Genomic DNA, 13,464 nt, shown 5'->3' with positions numbered 1-13,464 from the left:
GGTCCTCTAGAATCCACCAGCAAACAAGCTTCAAACAGGAAAGAAAAGCAGTGTCCTTCCCTCCCCATTGGGGTCTCTAAACAAATAGGAAGCTTATCTGTAAGCAGGTTCTCATGGAAGATTAGGTAGACAGGTGGCTCCCAGGCTCTCATAAGATCTAGTCTGTGCCAAGAGAGCTGGTGACCCTTTCACTGCTGAGGACAACTGTCCTTCCAAGGGACAGGTGATCCCTTTAGGTTATCAGCCAAAACCCCTAAAATGAAGCAGGGAGTCAAAGCTCCTGAAAGACTCTGCCCCTCCTTCCATGGATGGCGGAAGTGTACATAGAGTGGAAATGATTCCCATGCATGGAGGACTCAGTCAAAGATCCCTCTTTGAGTCCCAAGGATACTGAGAAAGGAGTAAAAGTTATTACTTTTACTATTATTATTATTGACTTACCTTGTAACCACATGGAGCTTAAAATTGCAGTGATTTATCCCTTACAGATCACCCAAAGAAGTATTATACTACTTTGGAAAAGTATTATATAACATTGGAAAAGATTAGGATGTCTCTACTAAAGCTAAACAGAAATACATGTGTTCTATGACCCAGAAATTCTACTCCTGTGTAGATGTTCAGTTGAAAGAGTGCAGTGGCTACCAAAAACCAAAACAACAACTAAAAAAGTAACAAGCATAAGAATAATCATAGTAGTGCTAGTCATGATAGCCTGAAATGGAAAGCAACAAAATCCATCAACAATTAAAAGATAAGCAAAATACGCTACACTCTTGGATCAAATACTGAACATTAGGGGAAAAAGGAATTACTGCTAGATGCGATTCTACAGGGTGACCTTCAAAGACATAACATTGGACAAAAGAATCTAGAAGCAAAAAATAAATATGATTTCATTCATGTAAAAGTGCAAAATCAAGTGAAAATAAGCTATAGGGACAGAAGCCTGAAAATTGGTTGCCTTCGGGGGAGCATGCAGAGGCAACCAGGGAGCTGGGAAGGCTCTGTATCCATATGGAGGACCCCTGAGAATGACAGGTATTGAGCCTGTATACTTGGAAGCTGTGTATTTTCTACATGTAAGTTAGACTTCAATAAAAAAGGAAAAAGAAGGGATCTGAATTGTTTGAGATAAAAGAATTATGGCTGTGCCTATTAGTACATGCCAGCTAAGTTCTGGAGATAGCTATAGAGACTGGGATTAAAAGGGCCTGTAGCCATCCGATGAGCAGATGGCTGGTGAAGAAATTAACTGTACCACTAAAAGTGGCATTTTCATAGCCCCACCTTCATCTATGACTAGGGAAGATAAGAGTGAAAAACAAAACCCTCTCAGAGGGAGAGCAGTGCCGGGGGAAGCATCTCCTGGAAACAGAGGTGAAGATCACCCAGAACATGGCTCAGGACTGCCCAGCCAGGGCTGCTGCAAGTGGCCGAGTGGCCTTTTCTAGTGGGTCTTGTCAATGTGGTCATTTTCTTTCCTATGTCACTGCTGGGTATTACATTGAGAGGGGAAGACACTATCTATCCTTGGAGGAGATGGCAGATCTGTCTTTACATCAAAGAAACCACATCCAGAAATGATGTAGACACTCTTATGAGGTCCTGGACTTTGGGTGTGGTTCTAAAACTGCACAGCAACTCCAAAATATAGACCTGTGATCTCAGTTTTCAAAATGAAGAAATGGAAATTCAAAGAGGTCTGGTAACAGGACCAAGCACCACCGATGGGTGCTTGAAGCTTGTATTTACTGTGGGCGATTTGGGTCCAATGTCATCTAGTGAAATAGAAATTGAATCACCTTGATGTTGCTTTGAATAATATAAATGTTACATAGCCCATGTTTACCGGTAAACCTACAACATTTGATGACCCTACTTGAGATGTGAAATTATATTTTCATGTGTATTAGAAGCTTTGAAGATTTTTATGAATGCTGTGGAAAGCCAAGAGAAGCCCTGAAGAAATGGTCAGAGAAAACAGTTTCCCAAGATGAACAGTGACCCAGGACTAAAAGTAGAAGGAAACAGATGCCCTGGGGTGGATGGGAACCAGAAGCTGCATAGCCAATTACCCTCATTACAGTCCCATTGCTTCTGCACCAGCACCTCTACCCAAGGCAAGGTGAGTGCATCTCAGTCCTTTCTGAGTAAACCACAGAAGTCCTTCAGCAGGCATCCATGGCAGCTGCAGGACCTCTCGCCTATGCCTGGAAGGTCAGACAAGATAGGGAGGGGCACAGCTGCAGGATGTTCCTGAGATAGCTGGTGACGCTGCTTTCGACAGTGGAGCCACAAATTACCTTAGGAGCTGATAAAAAGGGATGCCCCTTGTTATGATTTAGATCTAAAATGACCCCAAAGCCTCAGATATCTGGAAGGTGGTTGGATCATGTAAGTTTACAGTTGACTTGCTATTAGGAATTGCATCTAGTTGGAAGAGGTGGGCCACTAGGGGGCGTGACCCAGAGAGAATAGCTGCCTTCCGGGCTCCTCCCTCCATTCTCTGTTTTCTGCTCTTCATGTATGAGCAGTTTTCCTCCTCTGCACCTCACTGCCATGAGGTCTTTCCTTAAAGCCAGTGAACTATACGCTAAAAACGTGAGCCCAAATAAACCTCTCTTCCTTTAAATTGCAGTTGTCAGGAATTATATCTCAGCATTGAACAAATTCACCTTTCAAATGCCAAATCACCTTGATCACCCTAAGGAGCCTCAAGATCTCTTCCCATTTGATTCACCTTGGCATTTCCAGAGCACAAGCTCAGATTCAGCCAAGAACACAGTCTTTCACGGACACTTTCTGCCTGCTCCTGGTGCTGACTTTCATGGCTCTAAACAGAAACAGAAAATAGCTCCTTCTTCTTCATCTTTGTGTCACTTCTAAGACTGAATGAAAGGAAAGAATGGCAGAGAATGCCACATGGAAACAGATCTCTCACCAGGAAGGCGTGGCACAGAGACATGTAGATGCTTACGACTGGCTTTCTGGAGAACAGCAGGCCCCTGGAAGAGGTCCTCTGCAGGTCTTTTCACAAGTTACCATGTTCAGGTGCTTTATTGGCTAGTTGCCAGCTCAAGGTGCTAATTAATTAAAGGGCTCTCTTTGCCAGGCATATTGGCCACTTTGACATCTTGGTTGGACACTTGAGCTCATGTAGGTTCAGCTCTGGAAGAGCAATCCTGCCTTCATATGATCGCCCCAGTGGGAAAAGACAAGTGTGCCCAGAGTTGCAATAATCATATTAAGTACCAGTTTTCCTTTGCCAAAGAAACAGTTCACTCTTTTCTTTATTCTTCCCATGGGGAAAATTCCCACTGAGTCATTTACCGAGGTCTCTGCTTATCTTGCAATTCCACACCAGAAGCATCATTTTTTCCCCAACTACATAGGGAGTTCCACAGACTGTGTGGTCTGTGGTTTTAGAGGAAATGTTTAAACTTAGGTTCAACCCTAGAGCAGGACAGAGCTTGTGATCTCTTGGGACAATAGTTGAAGTGCTAGCAACATGGAAGAGTTATCTCAGTCATTTCTACCAGGAGAAATGGAGAAGACCACCCTCTAGCCTCACAATGAGAACATAAATCACCTTTGGCCACCAAGCAGAGTTAGAAATCCACACATGCATTTAGATTTTGCCCCAATACAAATTTAGAACGGGAGAAGAGGAATGCTGTCCCGGTGGGAGGGAGCTTACTCATGACCTATTCTCTGCTATTAAAAGTATTTACTTTATGCATTTTTTACTCTTTTTGCCACTTATTTATCCAAGTACAGTTTTAGCTTCCCTCACCAAAAAAGGCGGGCTCATTTATAACAGGGGTTCACTTGTCTTTTATCCTCTAAATAATCCTGAAGACCTTCACTGTATATTGAATAATTAAATAATTAGGTATAGGTGAATCCAAATCATCTTCTCAAACAAAGTCTAAAGAATATTTGAATGAATTTGGTGTGTACAGTGTGCAGAGTATGGGGATAAAAACAATTTATAACTTATACCTTGTTATAGCTACTTACATCTGATATATTAAAGAAAGGAAGGAAGGGAAAAAGGAATGAAAAGCAAGAGGGAAAGAGAACAAAGGAGGGAGAAAGGAACAAGAAAGCTGAATAAAGAATGGGGGAGAAGAAAGGCAAAAAGAAAAAAGATTATATGAACTTATTGAGCTGCCCAGGCCAAAAATTATAATTTCAAAGTTACCATGTGCTAAGTTATATCTACTTAAAAACTCCAAAATAGCTTCTTTCCCCATCACAATGAACTTTTTATGTTCAAAGGCACAGTAACAATAATGCTAAAAATCTAAATCTTTTTTGTTAATCCTTAAATATATTCAAGCAGCTAAATTTCATTAAATGGAAGCAGGTTTCAGGTGACAAAAATTTGTCTAATCTGACACTTAGCTCTGCTTGAGTTGAGTAGAAACATAAAATTTAAACTAATGGAAAGAGATTGTATGAAAATTTGATAAAAGATTCAGAGCTATCCCTTGTCCAAAGGGAAGGCAGAACTTTAGAGATCCTGGAGGCTCTAAACTTCACTCAGTGTCACAAAATCTACCTCTAAAGTTAGCAATGCTTTTGTGACTTTCAAATGTATCCTACACCCTCTACTTTTTGATATAATTACTATTATTACTAGCAAGATTAACAGAAGTATATTTTTGTTGTTTCACTGGAATCATAAAACACCTCTAAAGCATCAGTAAATTAATTCACTGGGGCTCATTTGCTGTGTACATTATATCAATCTCATATTACCAAATATTTGGCAATTTCCCATTACCAATTTATGACCAATACATGAAGGCCTATGGTATGCAAGATATATGGTAAATATTTTACATGATTTTCCATTTAAAAGGCCCATTATCTACAGATTTGAAAGACAGCATTCTGAAATGGCACACATAGAGCTCTATAAATCTCTGTCAGCTTTCTTAAAATACTGTTTTTCACCTTCAGCCTGCCACGGGTCCTGAATACATACTGCAGCCACTGGCATCTTAACCAAGCTGCTCCAAGGCCACCATTACACAACTGTCTCATTTTGTGGTTGGCCTGAGCAGTGATTTAGGGGACAATAGCAATCATCAATGTATAGAATTAAAATAATAAAGAAAAACAATCAACTTGGGAAGAGGGAAAAGGGGGAGTCTGCTTTTGTTTCTTTTGCCTGTAGAGCACAGATCATTCATGGAAATACAAAGTAAGCCACTAAATCAGAGGTTGCAATTAGCTCAATTATAGAGTAACTTGGTCCTATTTTGAGCAACAATAGGCACAGTGATCATTCCTAATTGAAGAAAATTAAGTATCCTGAGTACTCCACTTTTATCAAAAGAATTGCAAGCCAGGAGAGAGATCCAATTTATAGGAACTCTCCACCATTCTTCATATTGATTCATCTTTTCATTTTTTCTGTTTCTGTTCAAATCTAGGCAACTTTGCTATAGACAAGGGAAACAATATAAAGTGTCTCTGTGAAAGTTGCCCTATTAGAACAGATTATGTAGAATTAAAGCCTCTGTGTGTGTGTATGAGTGCTAATGTCTGAAAGGAAATAGATAAATCTGAAAGGAAAATATATAACATGGAAATGAGAAAAAGTTGCTCTAGTCCTCCATGAGGCTCAATAATATAGCCCACAAAAGGAAAAACTGTAATTAAAAAGGGAAGCATATCTTCTAACCAAAAGATCACCTTAGAATCGTTAGTACTTAACAAAGAAACATGTAGAATCAAGCTAGCAATTATACAATTGACTAAAATACATTTTGTAGCATTTATTCACAGGAAATCCCACAAAAAATGGCGCTATCATAAGGCTAATACTCCTTTATTTCTGCTGCCCCTTTAAACTATTTCAGCAGTCTAGTACTGCTATGACAAAAATCCATGTTCTATGGCAGCAGGTATATGTGGAGGGGGAGTACTGCTAATTACTAATGTTTCCAATACATCTTAAAATGTGTATTACATGGGCAGTTATGCCTGAACCACAAGCTGTAAAGGTCACATGCTTGAAACTTCTTTTTCTGCAGATGCAGCCATGATAATTACATCTCAAGGGGGATTACAGCAACTTATTTCATGACATTTGCCCTTAACTACTTTCCTTCTTACTAGCAGCATTACTGCTGCACACAGTGAGTGAGTCATACAAACCACTGAATGTGCTGTTTGTGCTGAAGTGACAGTCACAATTGCTGCAGCTGCTGGAAGAGACTCATGGTGAGCTCCAGTGTTGGAGTGGTTAGCAGGAAGCCCCGCACCCTGAAAGGCACCAGGTAAATGGTACTGTTGGGATTCTACTGTGACATTTTAAAAGTTGTTGTCATAAAACTCTAAACTTAAGATCGCTATGTTTCACTCAGTGTAAATTACACCTTGCCAAAAGCATGTTTGGAATAATGGATGCCCTTCATTTTTGCCGAGGGTGGGAGACACATAGAAACAGGCAATGCATTTCTTTTGGTTATAAGATAATTATTTTCAATAACTGATTTTAATGCTATAAACTATGACTATTTGGTTTGCCTTTGGGTATACCTGCTTTTCCTTTTGGAACTTTCATTATCATAAGCTTAAGGATAAAAAATTTCTAGCTTAGGGATACAACACTTTAACATTATGGAAGAGTCACCAGTATTTATTCCATGCAATCATCTCCATGGCTACTACACTGCGAGCAATGTGCATATTTCCAGTAGCACTTCCTATTCATCAGCCAGGGCCTCCACCCACCAATGCCCCCTTTCAGTGAAGGAGGAGCCCACAGCCCCACCCTTCTCACACAGTTGCCTCTGTTCAGGCAAGAGCAGACCATAAAGAACATGTCCCCAACACAGAAGAATGCAAATAAGCAAGAGGAGATAACACTTTGAAAATGCAATGGATCCATATTTATTGAGGGAGAGGGTACTTTATATTTTATTCTGCATCTCTAATAGGCCACAAAGTATTGTTTCTTACACACGAGTGTCCTAGGTACATGCATAAGAGGACATACAAAGAAAGAGGAGACTCTGCCTTTCTTTCTCTGTTTTATCCTTTCTTCTGGAGGACTTTGTTGGAATAATAGTATGCCAAAGTTATAGGCTGGCAACCATTATTAAACATCCATGGTGTGCTCAAAATTATGGCAGATGCTGGAGATACAGAAATGGATATTCATTCTACTATCAGGAAGGTTTGATGATTCATCTGCAGAGCTCGTGGGTGGTGAAGCAAGGATTTAAATCACTGAAAATAGGGCACCAGAGCCTGTGCTGTGCTCTTCTGCCTCTTGGGAGAAGGGATGAAAATGCAGTAAGAAAAATCAAAGCCAGACAATAAGACCTAAAGGGAAACCCAGAATCATTATTCTTAACACTGTGACTGAGTACCAGGCGCTCTTCTTCTGTTGGGGGTGAAAATCAGAAACATTTCAGACAAAGGGCGCAAGCCCCTCTGTCCAGCAGCCATGCACCTTCCTTCCCACAAGCCAGGACCAAGACCCCCCAGCAAGGCAGCAAAACCAGCATGCTGCCAAGAATCAGCCTGGTTACTTCCCAAAACTCTATTTTTAAAGGAAACAGCATTTCGACACACTTGAAATGATAATTTTTGCCTGTGACTGCCCCAGAACATGGGATTTTGTCATTCCAGGAGAGAGCCGAGGAATTTCTTGGATGCTGACTTCATGTTTGTGCCCTTTCCTGGGGCATGGGAAGAAGCCACCGTGACCTGGTAGCCTGGAAATTCTGCCAAGCAGGAGTCATGGGAATCTGCTCAATCAGCCTTGGAGAGGTCAGCGGACACCAGCTAGACATTACATCTTTAAAAAGGAAGACAGATATAGTACAGTTTCAAAAGGCTGAGGAACCAACTGTCAGTAAATAGATTAACCAATGAGATTTCTGTCTTGGCCTGTGTTTACCCAGGACCTATTCATCAACACTGATGAAACACGACTCTTCCCAGAGCCCACTACTTTCTACAGTCTTACTCACTTCATCCTGAATAAAAACTACTTTGGCTGTGTGAGAAGGCATCACCAACGTCTACTAAAAATCAAAACTTCACCCAGTGGGCTGAGAAACCCCATGGGCACAAGTTCGGCACAATAGTGGAGAGATGCAGGTCAGTGCCCCAGTTGGAAAGCGTAGACAACACACCCACAAATCACCCCACACGATCACACTACCAAGAAGTGGTTAAGTTTCTACTTATTCTGAAACTAACATTTTTGTACATGATACAAATATTTTAAAACTACTTTTTAAAATACTTTTTTAAATTAAAATTTCCTAATCTGCCTTTTACAGTTGTCAAGTACAGAGCTTAAGGTTTCAGAAGTGTAGGGGAACAAAGAGGGAGAGATTCACATAGAAAGAAGCAGAGACCTCCTACATGAAAGTATAATAAACCATCAAGTGGTAGCTGAAATTTAAAAATAAACTTCTAACTTATGGATCCCATTTTTATAACTGTAAATACAGATTTTGGATGCAATTCTAGGTTACTGTACACAGACAGAAATTAAAGCACAATGGAGCAGAACCCTGTGATGCCAAACTAGAGCCATCACTGTTTATCACTTCCAAGTAACTGTATTCCATTCCTGAGGCTCACCTGTCCTTCACCCAGTGTCTCTCTGATCCATGCCCCAGGACGGAGTCACAGGGTACAGGGAAAGCTTCAGGAAGAGGGTGACAATAACTTCTTTGTGCATTATGTTCAAGTTTAAATACTTCACCTTCAGTAGCACTGTATCAGAACAGCTCTACACAAGCACCGAAGAGTCTAACTGTATTTAAGTATCTTGCACTGAGAGATGTAAAAGCATTAAGATACAAAGATATAAATATCCATGGACATAAAATAGTGGCTTGAGATACTGGGGGACACAGGTGAAGATTGTCCTTGGTGCTTGTCTACCCAGCACACTGCCCCACATGTCAATGGGGAAAAAGTATGAAATAGGAAGGTTGTCAGGAAAGTGGTAAAGATTGGGCAGATTCTCATGACTTCAGTGTTTCAGCTGACTTTAAAATGGCTCTGAAGTAGCTCCTACCATGTCTCACAACATTCATTTATCCTGGGAACATTTTAACGATAGCAATTGCTTTATAGTGGGAGACATTTCATGAATAAACCTGAATGAAAAAATGAATTCATGCATCTCCTCTAGATGATGCTAGGTTTTTTAAACTGAAGAGAAAGTGGATTTTAGCTAGAAATAAGAACAAGGCCTGTTATAACTCTATAAACTACTGTTTGGGAGCAGGTTTGGGGGATTTGCCATCTTTGGCTAAACAATTCCATCTCCCCAGACATTTATTAACACACTATATTTGTGTACAGATAACCTTCATAAATAAGTGCTGAGTATAACTATTCTTTTCTCAACTTCTGTGAAAAGGGAAAAAAGATTACCTTTTAGAACAAAATGGTCCCAGAATGGTCTCACATTTGTTGACATTCATGCACACAGTGAATCCATTCATTGAATAGACTTTCCTGAGTTCTTACTACTGTGAGGTATTGTTGGACTATAACTAACAGAATCATTCATTGTCCTCAATGCTCCAAGAGTTATCAGTTTAAAGAGAAATAGGAGTCATAAATAAGTATTTAAAATCTTGTGACAGGAGGTAGTAAAACACTAAAAGCAAAGGTTCTGCCTAGTGATGAGGAGACTGAAACAGAAGAATGGCCATGTATTCAAGACAGGCTAACCTACATAGTGAGACACACATTTATCCCAGCATCTACTTATACTCTGCAATGTCCTCAAGCACGCTTCCTTAGTGCCTCTCAGTCTCAGCTTCTTGATCCATAAAAAGGCAGTGACATTGTTACTCACTTGAAAGACGTATTCTAAGAATCAAATGAGGCTGAGCATATAAAGCACTTCTTAAAATGCTGGGAACATGATGAATGTTGGACAAGTTGTGTGATTGGTGCTGCTTGTTATCCAATTTGAGCATCCCTAGTCCAAAAGTCTGAAATCTAAAATGCTCCAAAATCAGAAATAGTTTGAGTACCAACAAGCTGCCTCAAATGAAAAATCTCACACCTGACTTCATGTGACAGGTCATAGTCAAAACACAGGTGATCTAAAAAGGTATAAAATTACCTGCTATGAGAAACATTAGATACATAAATACTTGCATATGAATAATGTAGCTAATGGGGAAGACATCTCAAGTTGGGTTGGAATGGGAGATAATGTGAACAGGAATGACTTTTCAAGGAAGGCAAAGTTTATTTCAAATAAAACTGAAATCTCTTACATGATCTTAAGTCACAGTTTGATATGCACTTATACATGAACTGCTTTTTGGAGTAACTCTGATAGTATTTTTGGAAGATGAAGTAGATAAGGGAAAACATAGTGTAAGAGGAGGGCAAGGAGGGAGGAAAGAATTCCAGAGATGTTATAAAGGGAAATTTATGAGCTTGGACACCTGGTTGCAATTAGAGGGAGAAATCAGAGATGATACTAAGGTTTCTAGATTGGAATAGTGAAGCCTTAACTGAGATGGTAAAGTAAGAGAAGAATGTCCAGGATGTGGAGAAATTTGTTTGCAATTGGATATGTTCTATGAAACATCAAGGTGGAAATAGGAACTTGGGCTCAAAAGAAATTTCATTATTTGAGGGTCATTTTCTTGTGGTAGATCTAAATTCTGTTCATGTGAATAGCACTATCTGTGCAAAATACTATACAGAAACATCTATAGATTCAAGATCTATTATAGAAAATAGTATATCTTGGCATTAATAATATGTCAAAGCTAGTGTGAGACCAGCCTGGGCTAAAAGTGAGCTCAAGGCCAACCTGAACTGTATAGTGAGACCCTGTTTCAAAAAAAAAGCCAAAACTAATAATATATCAAAGTCCCTCTGGATTTCTCTGTACATAAAATGGAAGAAAAATAAAGTATTCCTGGTATGAGATTCTGGAAACTCTCAACTTAAAATAACAATAATTCTATCCATCAGAATTTTACTAATTACTTGTTTAATGAGTGGCTATTAGTCCATAATGCATGCATGACTCATCCACCAGGACCTTCCTGTGCATGTCACATAGCTAAGCAATACTTAGCTGAGATAGGTAAGAAACCATGGCACTCTGATTTGTGCACTACACAGAACAGGGGGTAGCAAATAAGCTGAAGAACAGACTGGATTTGTAAGTTAGCATGATTGATCAAAAATTTTAAACAGGGATATATGAAGTGTCCTACATATATACTCAAAGAATCATGTGTATAGATGTAAACAAGAATTATGTCTTAACACCAGCTTGTGTGGAAATGTCACAGGCCATGGGCAAAGACTTCAAACTGCAAGTGGCCAACAGTGGATATGGCTCATAAATAGAAACTGTGACAACCTGCACCATTCCTACGTTGTTAGTGCTACACTCAGGAAAGCCTACAGCTTGCCCTCCAGCCTCTCACGGTACCTGACATCCACTGGGTGTGTAAACTGAGCTTCCTGAATTAAGAATGAGAAGTTTATGTTGCTTTACGCCATGTAAGCGACATCTGGGAAATGAGACACAGTTCTTGGCATCAATGCTACTATGCCACATGAAGCAGTCTGTGTACCCATTAACAGATGAATAGATAAAGGACGTATTTATACATAATAGAGCACTACTCTGCTGTAAAAGGGTACACTTGAGTCATTTGTAGGTAAGTGGGTGCACCTTGATATCATAAAGTTAAGTGAATAAATGGGACACACAAGCTTAAATATTACACTGTGTATAGGAGAAACTCAAAATATAAATAAAGAATGAAATAAAAGACATAATAGGAAGTAGGGAAGAGGATCAAGAGAAGGACAGAGGGAAAGCAAAGAAAGGGGATGAAATAAAGAATTGTGATCTGTTATATACATGTACCAACTCCCCACAGAGAATGTAATCATTATGTAATACAGACATGTACTAATAAAAAATTAAAATTTAATAAAATAAAATTTATATGCAGTCCGATGAAAAGACAATCTGTTCTAAAGACAGTAAGAATAATTGCTAATACAGTACTTATTTATGTGTTCTGCATTGCTGTAAGCACTTTATATGCCTAATTAATACACTATGTGAAATGGGTACAATTATCCTTCCCATTCTACAGATGAAAAAAATGAAGTGCCTATCAGTCTTGTAACATAGTAAATGACAAAGTCAGGTTTCACAACCAGACAGCCTGGTCTCCACAGTCCATGATCTTGGAAGTCAACACTATCAATGCCCTTATAGAAATGATAAGGAAAAACATTAGCATGTAACATTTAGCTGGAGGACAAGCTGTGGCCAGAAACCTAAAGGAGGCAGATCCTGGCTCTGGAAAATGGTGAACCTTCTGATTTTTTGGATCACCTCACTAGTGAACAGCCAGGATTCTCAGAGTCCCTCTCAATAGGATATTAAGGTAGAGGCTGAAGGTCAGTCTTTAAATAACATCAAAAGCAGTCCCATCCCAGAAAATAGGTGAGACTAGAGGTCCCCTAAAGTCTCTCTATTCTTCAAGATCTATGATTCTAAAAATAACACATGGCCCTCACTCTCAAATGGCTCCCAACTCAATGTAGATATCAAGACAAACACAGTAGGACTCAATCGAGGTAGAGATGTAATAAGCAACTAAAAACCAAAATAACAAAATGGAATGTATTCAGAGCAGTGGGACCTCACGAAACCTCTAAAGATAAATTCACTTCCACATTAAACAACATCAAAAACAGAAGCAGCATACCAGATAAGATCACAGCATAAAATTCTAACAAATGCTGAGTAGTTACTAATATATTAGCAGCAGGTCAACTCTTTAGGCATCTAGTTTTCCATATCAGTAGACAAGGTCAAAGAATTTATTTGAGTTGTCTGGACTGCAAAATCACTTGTTTCGTCCCTGAGCCCCCAGAAGGAACAGAACCAGTTAAATCTGAGATTAAAGAGGCAGATAAAAGTGACCACTGGCCCGCGAGGTGGGGGATTCGCCACGCTGCCATGGCAGGCAGTCTTCAGGAATGATCTATTACAGGGACACCTTTCATCAGATGCTAGTGAAGCTAATCCTTTTGTGAAGCATGACATCTTTTCAAACACAGCCGTAGTGAACCCAAACCAGATTTTTATGCTGTATGATCAGGTTTCAAAATACAAATTATTTTATCATCATATCAGGTTTAGGCTTATTAGATTTAAATTTGCAAACAAAGATGTAGAAGCCTGTAAATGCAGTTATAAAGCATGCCCTCAAGTCCCCTGATGCTCATCTTACAGAATAAAATGTCAGATGACAGGGAGATAGAAACATACGGAACCACAACAATGTAGTTTCCCACATCCTGCAAGTGGACTTTTCACATTTCCATCTCTGAAGAAAAAGAGGTTCACAATACAACATCAGAACACTCTGACTGACTGATCCCTTGTTTTTCAGTGGAATG

At 39.5% G+C, this 13,464-nt stretch overlaps 1 protein-coding gene across 8 annotated transcripts in view; it reads right to left on the bottom strand.

Annotated features, from left to right (window-relative positions):
* The window catches only part of Rasgef1b (RasGEF domain family member 1B), a 596,806-nt gene that overhangs the window by 337,286 nt on the left and 246,056 nt on the right, over positions 1–13,464 (bottom strand). The gene's annotated exons all lie outside the window — the stretch shown is intronic.

The sequence above is a fragment of the Cavia porcellus genome, unplaced genomic scaffold, assembly GCF_034190915.1.
Source record: "Cavia porcellus strain 051 isolate PalLab524CR breed Dunkin Hartley unplaced genomic scaffold, mCavPor4.1 scaffold_4, whole genome shotgun sequence".
Classification (NCBI taxonomy): domain Eukaryota; kingdom Metazoa; phylum Chordata; class Mammalia; order Rodentia; family Caviidae; genus Cavia; species Cavia porcellus.
The sequence above is the reverse complement of the archived record's forward strand: the minus strand, read 5'-3'. Positions and strand labels throughout refer to the sequence as shown.